The sequence below is a fragment of the Epinephelus lanceolatus genome, chromosome 8 (assembly GCF_041903045.1).
Source record: "Epinephelus lanceolatus isolate andai-2023 chromosome 8, ASM4190304v1, whole genome shotgun sequence".
NCBI lineage: Eukaryota > Metazoa > Chordata > Actinopteri > Perciformes > Serranidae > Epinephelus > Epinephelus lanceolatus.
This window is the reverse complement of record NC_135741.1, coordinates 45,802,502-45,818,624: the sequence shown is the minus strand read 5'-3', so window position 1 is coordinate 45,818,624 and position 16,123 is coordinate 45,802,502. Positions and strand designations below refer to the sequence as shown.

General features: G+C 39.9%; 1 long non-coding RNA gene across 1 annotated transcript; it reads left to right on the top strand.

Annotated features, from left to right (window-relative positions):
* Positions 1-543: 543 nt before the first annotated feature.
* LOC144464182 (uncharacterized) lies at positions 544-12,107 on the top strand. The gene is made up of 4 exons (XR_013491968.1): positions 544-640; positions 1,601-1,739; positions 2,147-2,189; positions 11,837-12,107. It is a non-coding gene; the product is annotated as an uncharacterized LOC144464182 (long non-coding RNA).
* The last annotated feature ends 4,016 nt before the right edge of the window (positions 12,108-16,123 follow it).

The following is a 16,123-nucleotide window of genomic DNA, read 5'->3' as shown; positions in this document are numbered from 1 at the left end:
TGCTCTTTAAAATAGCCAGTGCATTGTTTTTATAAACAGTGTGTGCGCGTGTGTGTGGCGGGGGTTGTCATGGAAATGAGAGAAAGTAATCTCGCGATAACCGACGATGACTCATTCATTCTGGAGTTGCCGCTCAGGATCAGCGCCTAAAATATTTCAACGGTTGAAGAGGAGTTTTGAGTTGGGCCAAACAGTGTCGAAGGTAAGTCCTGACTAACAAACAACACTATAGAACTGAAAAAAGCACTGTATAAACCTAAAAGTTTGTTCAACTACTTTTTTCCCTTTAGCGACATTCTTGGCTAGGTGGCTAAACGTCCGTTAGCTAGCATGCTATGACTCAAATGAGTTTAACATGTAATGTCCTAACTTGCCAGTGTAGACTCACTAATTATGTTAGAACAACTGTCAGACGATCGACGCTCGTATCTAGAGGGTTTTTTTTCCAAATATAGGTTTGACAACAATTAATTTCCACGTAGTCACGAAGAAGTACTACATTACCCATAATCCCAACATCTACCAGCGGGGTCTGTGATTGGCTAAACTCGTGTTTACCCGCGAACGGTGTTTCCGTTTCCGCTAGGAGGCTCGCATGTTGGCTAACGTCATGACGATTCGTAATGCATTTTATGGCACAGTGAGTATGATTTTCTATGCTATATGTACACAGACATAGAACAACACATACTATAACACAGTGCCATGCATGCGTTAGCAACGTAGATATGCCGTCATAACGCCGAACGTTAACTTCGTGACAGTTAGTGAGCAACTCTGTATGTTTAATCCGTGTATGGTTCGATCTTTCATTATTCCGTTTCAAAACAAAATCAGAAAAATAAGCAAATGGGTCCGTTTTTCCGTCTTGAAACCAAGAGTCACACACTGTTGAGTCACATTATTAAGATTTCACATTTTTTCAGGCGAGAAAGCAACCCTGTAGATTCCCCATATGCGGTTAGCTTATCCAAATAACGCCTGTTTGTAAATCTGCTGCGACGTTTTCGGACATGTGAAAAGCCGTGACCGGCCGGTGTTTCGGGTTAACAGGTGACCGGTTCATGGATGCGCGTTGTCATGGCAACGGCAGAAACAACTGCGCTGGCTGTCCAACATGGCGGAGTCTGAAGCGTAAATAACATCATAAACTTACCCATCTCCAAATAAACATTCCATAAACATCATCATTTCATTTCCTATATTGTTTCCCCCGTCTTCTGTCTATATCTAAAAATCCAAGTTAATAACAAACTGACACCATTGTGGCTTAGATCATTTAATTAATTACTGAGAAGTGAATATGTGCACGGAACATTTCTAATGCTATTTATTTATTGTCAACACAACATCAGTGTTGTTTTGAGCACAATGTTCATTGATCATCAGTGTCATAAAGCAACTGCATTGGGAACACTTAACACTCGCTCCTAAATATAATCTTGTGCCGCTTTGACTTTTAATGATAAAATAGCAAAGACCGCTTTGAGTAGCTTGATCTTCATTTCTGATCCATCACCTGATAAGTTCACCTTGACAAAGTGCCTTGAATTAGACAATAACGAGCCTCACTCTTGCTCTTTCTGGATGTCACTTACAGAGAGTTTGAAAAAAAAAAATTACCTCACCAAAGACATAACAAGGAAAGATGGGGGAAAAGCAGTGCCAAAATGGCTGATTGGTGCCAGGGACAGGGGATGCAAACGTGCCATTAGAGCACATGGAGGAGAGCAAAACCGGTAAGTCACAAAATATGCAAGATATAAATGACAGACACAGTGCTACACTCTTTAATTTTAATTTTTTATAGTGTTTGCTGTGTTCATGATCACGATGTGAATTTTGGCATCAAAACAAGACTGTCGATCGACAAGATGGCTGCACCCTAGCTAAAAAACTAATGAAAAATGTGAAACTAGACTTCAGTTTTCTCCTTAATGTTTACGTTTAATGTGTTAGTTTAACTGGCTGTTGCGTGTCCTCTTTAATAAAATGTAGTGTCTGTATTCAAAGATCTGTAAGTCCTTTTATATTTAATATTTAATATTATCTTTCTCAATATTTGCTATTTAATCATGCTCATTATGTGTCAGTGATTTAAAAAACAAACAAAAAGAATATGACATGAGTTTTTTCTTTCTTTCAGTTGCTTTCAGGCTATTGGAGAGTTCGAGAGAAAGGTCGCTGTGGTGAGTATATTTTCTATTTCGACAGAAAAAAGTGTCACTCAATACTCTCTTTTCATGGCACACCCCTGCAGAATTTTCTAATGTTGCAGACACCATCCTATTGACTTCTTAGGGCTCTACAGTGCAAGTATTTTATGTGTATTTGCGCCCAAAAGTAGATATGTTTTTAATTGCTGGCTGTCCCCCTCGCTGACCGATGTGTCAGACTGATGAAAAAATATGATTCTGAAATAGTGCAGTAACAAAAGCAATAAAATAGCAGTGATGTTGATTGGGTCCCTGGGAAATTCAATGGGTCCCCAATTAAAAAATGTATTTCTTTCTATTTCTTATATTCTTCTATTTCTTAAATTGTAGTGTTAAACTCCTTTGATGGTGGTATGGTATGATATGGTTATAATTAATGGATATATTCATGTATGTTCAAAATTAGGGATAGACTGATACGGATTTTTTAGGGCTGATGCCGATACCGATTTTTTTCCATCACCCTTAGCCGATGACCGATTATGGACTGCCGATTTTCTTGAGCCGATATTTGGGGCCGATACTGCCTTTACTCCCTCAATTTACATCAAAAAAATGACACAATGATAACAAATATTACAGGTCTCAAGTTTAAAATAAGAAACATTTATTGAACAGTAAAAAATACTAAAACGAGATGGAAAGTTGAGGTAGAACAGGTAGAATATTATGATTATTATTATTATTATACATTCAAATAAAAAAAAGAGTTCAGTGCTCTTAAATCTTCCAGTAATATCTTTATAAAATAAACAAATATTTAAGCTAAAGCATAAATAAAACAACAACTACTGTACACAGTAGGATTCGCTGCATGTGCGCTGCAGGGTCTTCCGGCAACACAGAGCTGCCCGTGGATGCCTGTCTGTAAATCATGCCAGGGAAAAATAAATCTGCGAACTCATGTGCGTATCAGCCGATGCCGATACAAGTAAAAAACTCAAATATCGGCCCGATATATCGGCCGGCCGATGTATCGGTCTATCCTTATTCAAAATGTAGCCTATCTGAAATTAAACAAATAAAATTCCAAATCTGAAAAGGTTATTGCAAAACAACTGTCACAGTGGCATGACATACAAAATTCAAATAAAATAGCATTTTTGTAGCAACATAAATAGCACCAAAATAAATTACTAAAATTCAAATGAAAACAAAATGGTGTCTGTAGTACCAAAATAAATTATAGCTGCTGCGCAGCAATGTCGGGGCCGGGCAATTTTAGGCAAAATTAGGCAATTTGAAAGTGAAAGTTCCAAAGCTGTGACACATATGGTTGATTTGTTATGAATTTGAAATTTAGAGGCTTGCTGTAGTGCCGCCATCAGGACTATTGTCTTGTGTTCAGGGTTTCCGCGGGTCATTAAAAAGCATTAAAAGTCATTAAATAGATTTTGCGAAAAGGCCTTAGATGGCATTAAAAAGCACTAAATTCGATGTCCAGAGGCATTAAAAAATTAAATACACTTGATGGAAAAAAAACATTGTTATTCACGATTTATTTTGATTATATAAACATGTAATAATTTTGATCGGAAGTATAATGTGATGATTGACAGGCAGAACCCTTTAATTGGCTATTGTTTATGGTCGGTGCACGAAGTCACAACACCTGATGCTTGGAATGCAACGTGCTGTGAGCGTGCTCATGCTGTGGCGAAAGAGCGGAGGGAATATTAGCGAAATGTCGGAAAAGTGCAATAGTGGAAAGCTGACATAACCCATGGCCCGATGGCCCGGGCCAATAAAATAGTATGTCGGGCAAGTTGATTGACAGGTCACAGGCCCGCTCGGGCCAGTGACGCTGTAAGGCTTTTTTTGTCAGGGGAACAACTCCAGCGGATTTTTATCCCACTTTTCTGGAGCCTTCAGTGGATTTCTTGGGCTTTTTGGCCAAAGGTGCCCTCACCTTTGCTCGTACAGTGAAACGCCGGAGGAGGGGGAAACGTGCCGGTGCGCTTGTGCGTCTTCGCCAACGCGGACACCGCTGCCATGCAGGTATATTTCTCTCCAACGTGCGTTCGCTGACCAGTAAACTGGATGAACTTCAGCTACTGAAGTTCATCCAGTTTACAACACTGTCCACCTGATTCGCTCATACAGGCAGAAGTTAAAACTCTGTAAACCTGTTGTGAGGTCATCTAAGAAGTGGACAGAGGCTGTGCTGTATATAGACCATTACGCACTACGGTGAGGTATAATGGAGTTAAATGAAATGAAGTTAAATGAAATGAAGTTTTATAGACATTTTTTCTCTCTCTCTATTTTTTTTACTTGGGCCAGTAAGAATATACAAGGGGCCAGTAAAACTCTGAACTACTGGCCCAGGGGGCCAGTGGGGAAAAAATGTTATGTTGAACACTGTGCAAGTTTCAGCAGAAGTGGTTGGATGAGGAACTATTCAGAACCTGGTTAAAGCCTGTCGACGATAAAACACGAGTGGCGTTTTGCAGCGTGTGCAAAAAGATCTTCAAACACAATGCCCGTCAATGCGGTGAAATCACACACGCTGTCAGATAGTCACAAGTCGGTGATTAAAGGCAGGCAGCAGTTAACTGTGCTGAATTTCTTTGCCGTGACCAGCAACGCAACTTTTGCTTTCGCCACCACAACTGCAGCTGCTGCTGCTACCACCACCACACCTGCCACTACAGTGACCGCCTCCGGCCTTTTCATGTTAGAGTTAGTTTTTCACATCATTCTTTAGGCTGCTTTTGTTCTTTTTGAAATGTGCAAATAAACCGTCTTGTGGGCCATCTGCAGTTTGACATGGGCATTAAATTTGTTTAAAGTGGCATTAAAAAGGGCATTAAAAAGCATTAAATTAGATTTGCTGATACCTGCAGAAACCCTGCGTGTTTCCAGTTGAGGACATCTGGCATGGGACTGGACCTTTGTGAAAAGTTTGGGTAGATTTCTCACATGGAAATGTTGAACGAGCAGAGGCTTGAACTCACAATCTTCAACACCAAGAAGCAGCCCCTATTTCACTGAGCTAATTGGCAAGTGGAAATGTCACATGTAGCTTCACAAATTGACTAAGCCAGTCACCTGTGTGCAAGACAGCAGCTGTTAGTGTGTAAAGGCAGATTTCAAACGGCTGTCAAAAATTCAGTTATTAAGACAAAAATACACAATTGCATCTAGACAGCATGGAGATGTTGGTAATTTGTTTTTAACAATGATTTATTGGCCCCATAAGTGAAAAACTGATGTTTAAAAATACCATTTTTGAATTGACTACCGTAGCTGGGGCTTGAACTCACAACCTCTAACACCAAGAATCAGCTCGTAACTCATTGAACTAATTGGCTGGAAGTGGCTCCTAGTGTGTGGTCTGAAAAATGGACTCAGGTAGTCACCAACCAGGCAGCAGTTGTCAAGGCAGATTTCAAAAATTGTCAAAATGTCATAAATTCTGTTATCAAAACAAAAATCTGATAATACATAAATTGCATCTTGACAGCATGGAAATGTTGGTGATTTGTTTTTAACAATAAGTGTTTTGCTTCATAAGAGAAAATCTGATGTTTAAAAATGCCATTCTTACATTGACTCCAGTTGTTTGCATGAGAGTGAAATTCAAAATGCTGTAAAAAATTCAATTTTTGAGATAAAATTCTGATATTTTCCATACATCATCTACCATTACTCCAAAAATTTTGTCATTTTTTTAAATGAACATTAAAAATGTTTTTAGCAAGAATTTGCAAGTATATGTTTACAATACTGTTTACAGTCAAACATTTTGATGCACTGTAGGCTCAATTTTGGATAAATCAAAAGTCTGTGTGGATCGTTTGTGGAGGGCAGTCTGAAGATGCTCTGTAGCAAGTTTGGTGTCAGTTGAGCAAATATTGTGGGAGGAGATAGGTTAAATATGTTTTACAGTTTCTGAAAAAAACAGTGATGAACTTCATAATTTGTACTGAGTTTGAGTGTACAAAAGTTTCTAAAGTATTGGGGCTACATTTTGGTGAAAGTTGCAAAACTGTAGCACATACAGTTGGTTTGGTAGGAATTTTCAAAGTTTTTAAATTTAAACGCTTATCCCCCCCCCCCCCCCCCCCATGAAGAATATTGACATGTGCTTGGAGTTGAGTAAATCTGGCATGGGACTGGAGCTTTGTGCAAAGTTTTTTCATTTTTCGCGCATGGGAAGTAGGATTTCCTCGGAAGAAGAAGAAAAAGAAGAAGAAGAACATTGAGGAAAACAATAGGGTCCTGGCAGCTTAGGCTGCCCGGCCCCTAATTATCAATAAAAGTGCTGATTTTAACACATAAACAGAACATTCTCATCACCATGACAGAGTTAACAAATAAATTGTCACCAAAATAACACCAAAATCTTCTTGTCTGAACATCAACTAAATCAAATGAACTGAGTCAATCACTGCACGTCCCCTAAACGTTAAAACATCATCGACACGAATGAACACAGCATCGAGTAGTGGAAACGTGGGTTTATTTACTACTTTACTAAGTTCGTATCTTTAATTGTTGAAATGAAATCCGCGGGGACTGGCTAGTTGTTTTGGTAGCGGCCAAACTAGCATGTCGCGATACTGTGTACAGGGGATCACGTCTGCGCTGAGTAGATCATGGCTGGTAGCGTTCCGGCGCCATGCCAGATCTCCGGCGTCATGCCAGCGTATTGGCATGACTGCGTGCCGGATCTCCGGTGAGCCGGCGTATCGGCATGGCCGGCTCGCTATCAGCCATGGTAGATGCGCAGAGGGTTGAAACAGCGCTTGTCTGGTCTGCTGACAACAAGGGTTTTTTTTGTTAGTTACTGTGATTTTAAACACGAGTTGTTGTTCACAATGTATCGTTTTTTCATGGGAAAAATGCGGTGCGTCCCCGGGACGCATGGATAGTGAGTTTACTGTGTCCTTTCAGATTTTAATGCGTCAGGGACGCAGGATGCGTACCTAGCAACATCACTGAAATAGGCTAATTTTATAGTATCTCAAACAGTGTGTGCATTTAGAAGATTTATAGAGTTAAAAGGAGTTGAAATAATCTTCATGTCTGTGGTCTCTTGCATTTTTAATATCGGTTAAGATTTGAAAATCCTCTAGTGTGGCCCCAGCCTTAGTCTGCCCCTCCCCTCCCTGTTTCAGCGAGATACAGTGAATGAGCCAGCAGGTCAGTCGCTCTGACAAATGTCTCTTTATTTTTAGAATGGATTCAGGAAGGAAGAGATCCAAATATACAAATCTGTGGAAAAGAGCAAAGAGAAGATGCCAGCATCAGGCTGAGAATGTTGTCAGTCCATTGTTTTTCTTTTGTCATGTTTATTAGTGTAACATGTAAAAACAACATGTAAGAGCTCTCCAAAGCCCTTCTGGCTGAAAAAATAAACAATATTCAGGTTTTGTTGGCACAAATTAAAGTCAAAGAAACAACAAAGAGAGATCTGTGTACAAACTCACAGCGCTAACTGACTGCGACAGTCTCGTGAGAGTTTTATTTGAGGGAGTGGGAGAGAGTCAACTGCGCCTAAAGTTAACCGGATGTTTTATTTTGTTTCTGTGCACGACTTCCTGTCCCGCACGATCTGCTCTGTGCTGAATTGCTGCGTTGTGCTCCGGCGTAAAAATAGAAGCTCTGCATATCTGCTGTGGATGCTCCGGAGCGCCGCAGCTGTGACAGAGCCGGTGGAACCACAAACATTGATTAGAATTGAAACGTATCAGCTCCGCTGCACACGCATCTGGTGGAATTTAGGGGTTACGGGAGGAAGCAGGAGACGGTCAAAGAGGGAGATGCAGCTTTCAGCAGCTGTATCAGAAACATTAAACCGATTTATAACTTTTCAGTCGGGCCATCGGCCGGTTCAAGCTACATTGAGACTGATTCATTAATCTGTGTACCGATGCCCTCGCATCTTTTAAATCAAAACCGATTTTCCGATTCAAATCGGTTATTCGTTACAGCCCTAGTGGATATAATTTTTCATGTACTAGGTGTCAGGTCAATTTTCCCGTAATATCAATCTTTCACTATTATCAATCAATTCAATCAATTTTATTTATAAAGCCCAATATCACAAATCACAATTTGCCTCACAGGGCTTTACAGCATACAACATCCCTCTGTCCTTTGGACCCTCACAGTGGATAAGGAAAAACTCCCCCAAAAAAAACCCTGTAATGGGGAATAAAAACGATAGAAACAACTGAGGAGGGATCCCTCTTCCAGGACGGACAGACGTGCAATAGATGTCGTACAGAACAGATCAGCATAATAAATTAACAGTAATCCGTATGACACAATGAGACAGAAAGAGAGACAGAGAGAGAGAGAGAGAGAGAGAGAGATGCAGGACAGACGGTAATGATAGTAGCTTACAGCAACATTAATGAAATTAATAATATTATAGTTATAGTTCTGGCTACTGTGGTACAATATGTTGAAAGTATGTATTAATATCTGGTAGTATACATGTGTGACAATAGTCATATGTGTATAATAACAGTAGAAGTATGACTAATGACTAATGATGGCAGCAGCAGCAGGAGGCATGTGGCAGGACCACGGCAGCAGCACAACCACACACGTCACACTATCCAAGGCACCGCTGCAATATGAGTTAATCTGAGACACAGTGGAGCACAAAGGCTCCAGAGAAGAAGCTGAGTTAGTGACATCCAGAATGGCTGAGTTAGCAAGATGCAGTAATAGGATACGAGAGAGAGAGAGAGAAGGAGAGAAGGTGCCCGGTGTATTATAGGCGGGTCCTCCGGCAGACTAGGCCTAAGTCAGCCTAACTAGGGGCTGGTACAGGGCAAGCCTGAGCCAGCCCTAACTATAAGCTTTATCAAAGAGGAAAGTCTTAAGTCTAGTCTTAAATGTGGAGACGGTGTCTGCCTCCCGGACTGTAACAGGAAGATGATTCCACAGGAGAGGAGCCTGATAGCTGAAGGCTCTGGCTCCTGATCTACTTTTGGAGACTTTAGGGACCACGAGTAACCCTGCGTTCTCAGAGCGCAGTGTTCTGGTGGGATAATATGGCACTTTGAGCTCTCTAAGATATGACGGAGCTTGACCATTTAGAGCTTTATAAGTTAACAGTAGGATTTTAATTTCAATTCTGGATTTTACAGGGAGCCAGTGCAGAGAAGCTAAAACAGGAGAAATATGATCTTGTTTCTTAGTTCCTGTTAGTACACGTGCTGCTGCATTCTGAATTAGCTGGAGAGTTTTTAAGGACTTACTAGAGCTACCTGATAATAGAGAGTTACAGTAATCCAGTCTAGAGGTAACAAAAGCGTGGACCAATTTTTCTGCATCTTTTCGGGTCAGGATAGGCCGAATTTTCGCAATATTACGCAGATGAAAAAATGCAGTCCGTGAGGTTTGTTTTAAATGAGAATTAAAAGACAAATCTTGATCAAATGTTACAACTGTGTATCATCCACATAACAATGGAAATTTAGAGTGATTTCTAATGATGTTGCCTAAAGGAAGCATATATTGAATAAATAGGATTGGTCCGAGTACAGAACCTTGCGGAACTCCAAAACAAACTTTGGTACGTACGGATGATTCATTATGAACGTCAACAAACTGAAAACGATCAGATAAATAAGATTTAAACCAGCTTAGTGCAGAACCTTTTAGGCCAATTAAGTGATCCAGTCTCTGCAGTAGAATGTGATGGTCAGTTGTGTCAAACGCTGCACTAAGATCTAATAAAACAAGTACAGAGACGAGTCCTTTGTCTGAAGCAATCAGAAGGTCATTTGTAATTTTAACTAGTGCTGTCTCAGTGCTATGATGCACTCTAAATCCTGACTGAAATTCCTCAAATAAATTATTATCATGGAGAAAATCACACAGCTGGTCTGCGACTACTTTCTCAAGGATCTTTGACATAAATGGAAGATTAGATATTGGTCTATAGTTGGCTAACACCTCTGGATCCAGGGTGGGCTTTTTTAGTAGAGGTTTAATTACAGCTATCTAAAAAGACTGTAGTACATAGCCTGTTAATAAGGATATATTGATCATATCTAATGTATGAGTGTTAACTAAAGATAAGACCTCCTTAAGTAGCCTAGTTGGGATGGGGTCTAAGAGACACGTTGATGATTTAGATGAAGAAATCACTGCTGTCAATTCTTGAAGAGAAATTGGGGAGAAGCAATCTAAATATATATTAGGTCTTACAGCTGTGTTTGAGGTTAGATAGGTACTATCTGAGGACAGGAGGTCATGAATTTTGCCTCTAATAGTTAGAATTTTGTCATTAAAAAAGCTCATAAAATCATTACTGCTAAGGGCTAAAGGAATACAAGGCTCAATAGAGCTGTGACTCTCAGTCAGCCTGGCTACAGTGCTGAAAAGAAACCTGGGGTTATTCTTGTTTTCTTCTATTAATGCTGAGTAATAGTTTGCTCTGGCATTGTGGAGGCTCCTCTTATAAGTTTTGAGACTGTCTGTCCAGATTAAACGAGATTCTTCCAGTTTGGTTAATCGCCAATTCCTTTCAAATTTTCGCGATATTTGTTTTAACTTACGCGTTTGAGAGTTATACCAAGGAGCGAACTTTCTTTGCTTTGTTAACTTCATTTTAAGAGGAGCTACAGAGTCGAGTGTTGTTCGCAGCGAGCCTACGGCGCTATCGACAAGATGATCAATTCGGGAGAGGTTAAAGTCGGTACGGGAAACCTCTGTTACTGAAGGACTTGGTATTGAATGACAGCGCAGTGGGTGGTGTTGGTGCAGCAGACTCCTCCGTCGGTGCCTCTCCCTCCTGCTGCGTCCCTCTCTGGCCCGGCTCGTGCGCGAGCCATCTCCGCCCGAACGGGATTTGCTGTGATATACAAGATTATTGATAGTATTAATTAATTATTAATGATATTCGAATGATCCAATTTAGGTTCAAACTTATAAAAAAATAAATATATTTGAATATATTTCTAACTTCGATTTTTTTTTGACAGCCCTAACACACGTTTACTGCTGATCTATTCGCACGGGATAAGTATTACCTGAGGTAATTGTCCTGGACCCTTTTACAGAAGGTAAAAGTCGCGGTAATCTTTACTGACATTGTGCGGTAATGATTACTGACATGGCACATTCGGACGGGACTAAAATCTCTGGTAATTATTACTTTACCCCTCGTCCCTATGTAAAACTAATCCCGTCCGAACAGGGCTTTAGTCTATTCCTATTTTATATTGCATGCAGTTTGGGCCTTTTCTGTCTGTCTCCATGTCTTAAACCTTATCTGGCCCACAAGGTCAGCATATGTGAAGTAGTTTCTCTCTGTGTACGCAAAGGCGTTATCTGTTTCTCTGGCATAAGTACTTCCACTCTGTATGTCAATTTGTCTCTCATTCGCCCAGGAGCTGGGGTTCCAGGGTCTGAATGCTTGATAATTTATTTCAAAGAAAATAAACGCCCAAAGGACAGCTCTGTGTGTTTTTCATGATCACCACGAATTATTGCCATTACACAGGCATTTGACTGGTGAACCAAAAATATAATTTTAGACCCTGCATTGGCTGTTTAAAGCCAAGTCTTAGAAACTTTTGTTTGTTTGTATGATAGTGTGACATGTGTTGCAATAAAAGATTATCTAACATGACTTTTTTTCTATTTTACAGGGGGGTGAAGCAGCAGACCAAACTGCAGAAAGCCAGGACTAGGCCTGTGTTCCTCCATCTATGTTACTTCCTGTATGTTTCTGTGTGTTCCTGTTGCAGTGTTCCTCCATCTATGTTACTTCCTGTATGTTTCTGTATGTTCCTGTTGCAGTGTTCCTCCATCTATGTTACTTCCTGTAAGTTTCTGTATGTTCCTGTATGTTCCTTAGCAGAAAGTGTTCCTGTTTGCTCTCCTTTTTTTTTTCTCCGTTTTTTTTTTTCTCATAGTTTCCAATAAATCGGACAAATGTCAATGTTGACAGAATTTTTTTCTCTCTGGTTTTTCAGTGAGTATGTGATGGTGACACTTTAAATGTATTGGTATTGATGTAAATGGTATTGTTAAAAAAATTCTAGGAACATTCACTGAGTGTTTTAATTTCCTAGGAGTAGGAACAGAATCACATTTGTTTTATAATTTTCATGAAGGGAACATTAAACTGAAAACATTGTGGTAACCTTCCTATAATGTTCAATTAACCTTGGGAACGTCAGGAAAACTTGCTGTTTATAATTGTGTTTAAAACATTCAAACATTTTGGCAACCGTCCTATAATATTCAACTTACTTTCCCAGAACATTCTGGGAACTTCAAAATAACCTTCTGGTTATGTTAGGAAAACTTGCTGTTTTAACTTGGAAGGAACATTTGAGGGAGAACATTCTGGTAACTTTCTTAAAACATTAAATTAACCTTACCAAAACATTCAGGTAACATCAAAATATCCTTCTGGTAATGTCAGGAAAACTTGCCGTTTTAACTTAGAAGGAACGTTTGAGGGGAGACATTTTGGTAACCTTCTTATAACGTTCAATTAACCTTCCAAGAATGGTTAGGGAACATCAAAATAACCTTCTGGTTACGTCAGGAAAACTTGCCGTTTTAACTTGGAAGGAACGTTTGAGGTAAGACGTTTTGGTAACCTTCTTGTAACGCTCAATTAACCTTCCAAGAACGTTCAGGGAACATCAAAATAACCTTCTGGTTACATCAGGAAAACTTGCCATTTTAACTTGGAAGGAATGTTTGAGGGGAGACGTTTTGGTAACCTTCTTGTAACGCTCAATTAACCTTCCAAGAACGTTCAGGGAACATCAAAATAACCTTCTGGTTACATCAGGAAAACTTGCCATTTTAACTTGGAAGGAACGTTTGAGGGGAGACGTTTTGGTAACCTTCTTATAACGCTCAATTAACCTTCCAAGAACGTTCCGGGAACATCAATATAACGTTCTGGTTACGTTAGGAAAACTTGCCGTTTTAACATGCAGGGAACGTTTTATGGAGAACATTCTGGTAAATTTCTTATAACGCTCAATTAACCTTCCAAGAACGTTCCGGGAACATCAATATAACTTTCTGGTTACGTCAGGAAAACTTGCCGTTTTAACATGCAGGGAACGTTTTATGGAGAACATTCTGGTAACCTTCTTATAACGCTCAATTAACCTTCCAGGAACGTTCAGGGAACATCAATATAACCTTCTGGTTACGTCAGGAAAACTTGCCGTTTTAACATGCAGGGAATGTTTTACGGAGAACATTCTGGTAACCTTCTTTAAACGTTCAATTAACCCTCCAAGAACGTTCCGGGAACATCAATATAACCTTCTGGTTACGTCAGGAAAACTTGCCGTTTTAACATGCAGGGAACGTTTTACAGAGAACATTCTGGTAACCTTCTTATAACGCTCAATTAACCTTCCAAGAACGTTCAGGGAACATCAATATAACCTTCTGGTTACGTCAGGAAAACTTGCCGTTTTAACATGCAGGGAACGTTTTACGGAGAACAATCTGGTAACCTTCTTGTAACGCTCAATTAACCTTCCAAGAACATTCAGGGAACATCAATATAACCTTCTGGTTACGTCAGGAAAACTTGCCGTTTTAACATGCAAGGAACGTTTTATGGAGAACATTCTGGTAAATTTCTTATAACACTCAATTAACCTTCCAAGAACGTTCCGGGAACATCAATATAATCTTCTGGTTACGTCAGGAAAACTTGCCGTTTTAACATGCAGGGAACGTTTTATGGAGAACATTCTGGTAACCTTCTTATAACGCTCAATTAACCTTCCAAGAACGTTCAGGGAACATCAATATAACCTTCTGGTTACGTCAGGAAAACTTGCCGTTTTAACATGCAGGGAACGTTTTACGGAGAACATTCTGGTAACCTTCTTATAACGCTCAGTTAACCTTCCAAGAACGTTCCGGGAACATCAATATAACCTTCTGGTTACGTCAGGAAAACTTGCCGTTTTAACACGCAAGGAACATTTTATGGAGAACATTCTGGTAGCCTTCTTATAACGCTCAATTAACCTTCCAAGAACATTCCAGGAACATCAATATAACCTTCTGGTTACGTCAGGAAAACTTGCCGTTTTAACATGCAGGGAACGTTTTACGGAGAACATTCTGGTAACCTTCTTGTAACGCTCAATTAACCTTCCAAGAACGTTCAGGGAACATCAATATAACCTGGTTACGTCAGGAAAACTTGCCGTTTTAACATGCAGGGAACGTTTTATGGAGAACATTCTGGTAACCTTCTTTAAACGTTCAATTAACCTTCCAAGAACGTTCCGGGAACATCAATATAACTTTCTGGTTACGTCAGGAAAACTTGCCGTTTTAACATGCAGGGAACGTTTTATGGAGAACATTCTGGTAACCTTCTTATAATGCTCGATTAACCTTCCAAGAACATTCAGGGAACATCAATATAACCTTCTGGTTACGTCAGGAAAACTTGCCGTTTTAACATGCAGGGAATGTTTTACGGAGAACATTCTGGTAACCTTCTTGTAATGCTCAATTAACCTTCCAAGAACGTTCAGGGAACATCAATACAACCTTCTGGTTACGTCAGGAAAACTTGCCGTTTTAACATGCAGGGAACGTTTTACGGAGAACATTCTGGTAACCTTCTTATAACGCTCAATTAACCTTCCAAGAACGTTCCGGGAACATCAATATAACCTTCTGGTTACGTCAGGAAAACTTGCTGTTTTAACATGCAGGGAACGTTTTACGGAGAACATTCTGGTAACCTTCTTGTAACGCTCAATTAACCTTCCAAGAACGTTCAGGGAACATCAATATAACCTTCTGGTTACGTCAGGAAAACTTGCCGTTTTAACATGCAGGGAACGTTTTACGGAGAACATTCTGGTAACCTTCTTTAAACGTTCAATTAACCTTCCAAGAACGTTCCGGGAACATCAATATAACCTTCTGGTTACGTCAGGAAAACTTGCCGTTTATACCAGTATATTACATTGTGTTGCAACGTTCAAAAAACGTTCCTACAACTTAAAACAAACGTTCCCAGAATGTTTAGGGAACCAAAATTTGTTAGCTGGGTAGGCCTAAGTCAGCCTAACTAGGGGCTGGTACAGGGCAAGTCTGAGCCAGCCCTAACTAGGTTATAAGCTTATAAGCCTAACTAATAAGCTTTATCAAAGAGGAAAGTCTTAAGTCTAGTCTTAAATGTGGAGATGGTGTCTGCCTCCCGGACCGTAACAGGAAGATGATTCCACAGGAGAGGAGCCTGATAGCTGAAGGCTCTGGCTCCTGATCTACTTTTGGAGACTTTAGGGACCACGAGTAACCCTGCGTTCTCAGAGCGCAGTGTTCTGGTGGGATAATATGGCACTATGAGTTCTCTAAGATATGACGGAGCTTGACCATTTAGAGCTTTATAAGTTAACAGTAGGATTTTAAATTTAATTCTGGATTTTACAGGGAGCCAGTGCAGAGAAGCTAAAACAGGAGAAATATGATCTTGTTTCTTAGTTCCTGTTAGTACACGTGCTGCTGCATTCTGAATTAGCTGGAGAGTTTTTAAGGACTTACTAGAGCTACCTGATAATAGAGAGTTACAGTAATCCAGCCTAGAGGTAACAAAAGCGTGGACCAATTTTTCTGCATCTTTTCGGGTCAGGATAGGCCGAATTTTCGCAATATTACGCAGATGAAAAAATGCAGTCCGTGAGGTTTGTTTTAAATGAGAATTAAAAGACAAATCTTGATCAAATATTACTCCGAGGTTTCTTACAGTAGTGCTAGAGGCCAGAGCAATGCCATCTAGAGAAACTATGTCATCAGATAAAGAGTCTCTGAGTTGTTTGGGGCCAAGAACAATAACTTCAGTTTTGTCTGAATTTAACATCAGGAAATTGGTGCTCATCCAAGTTTTTATGTCTTTAAGGCAGTTATGGAGTTTAGTTAATTGA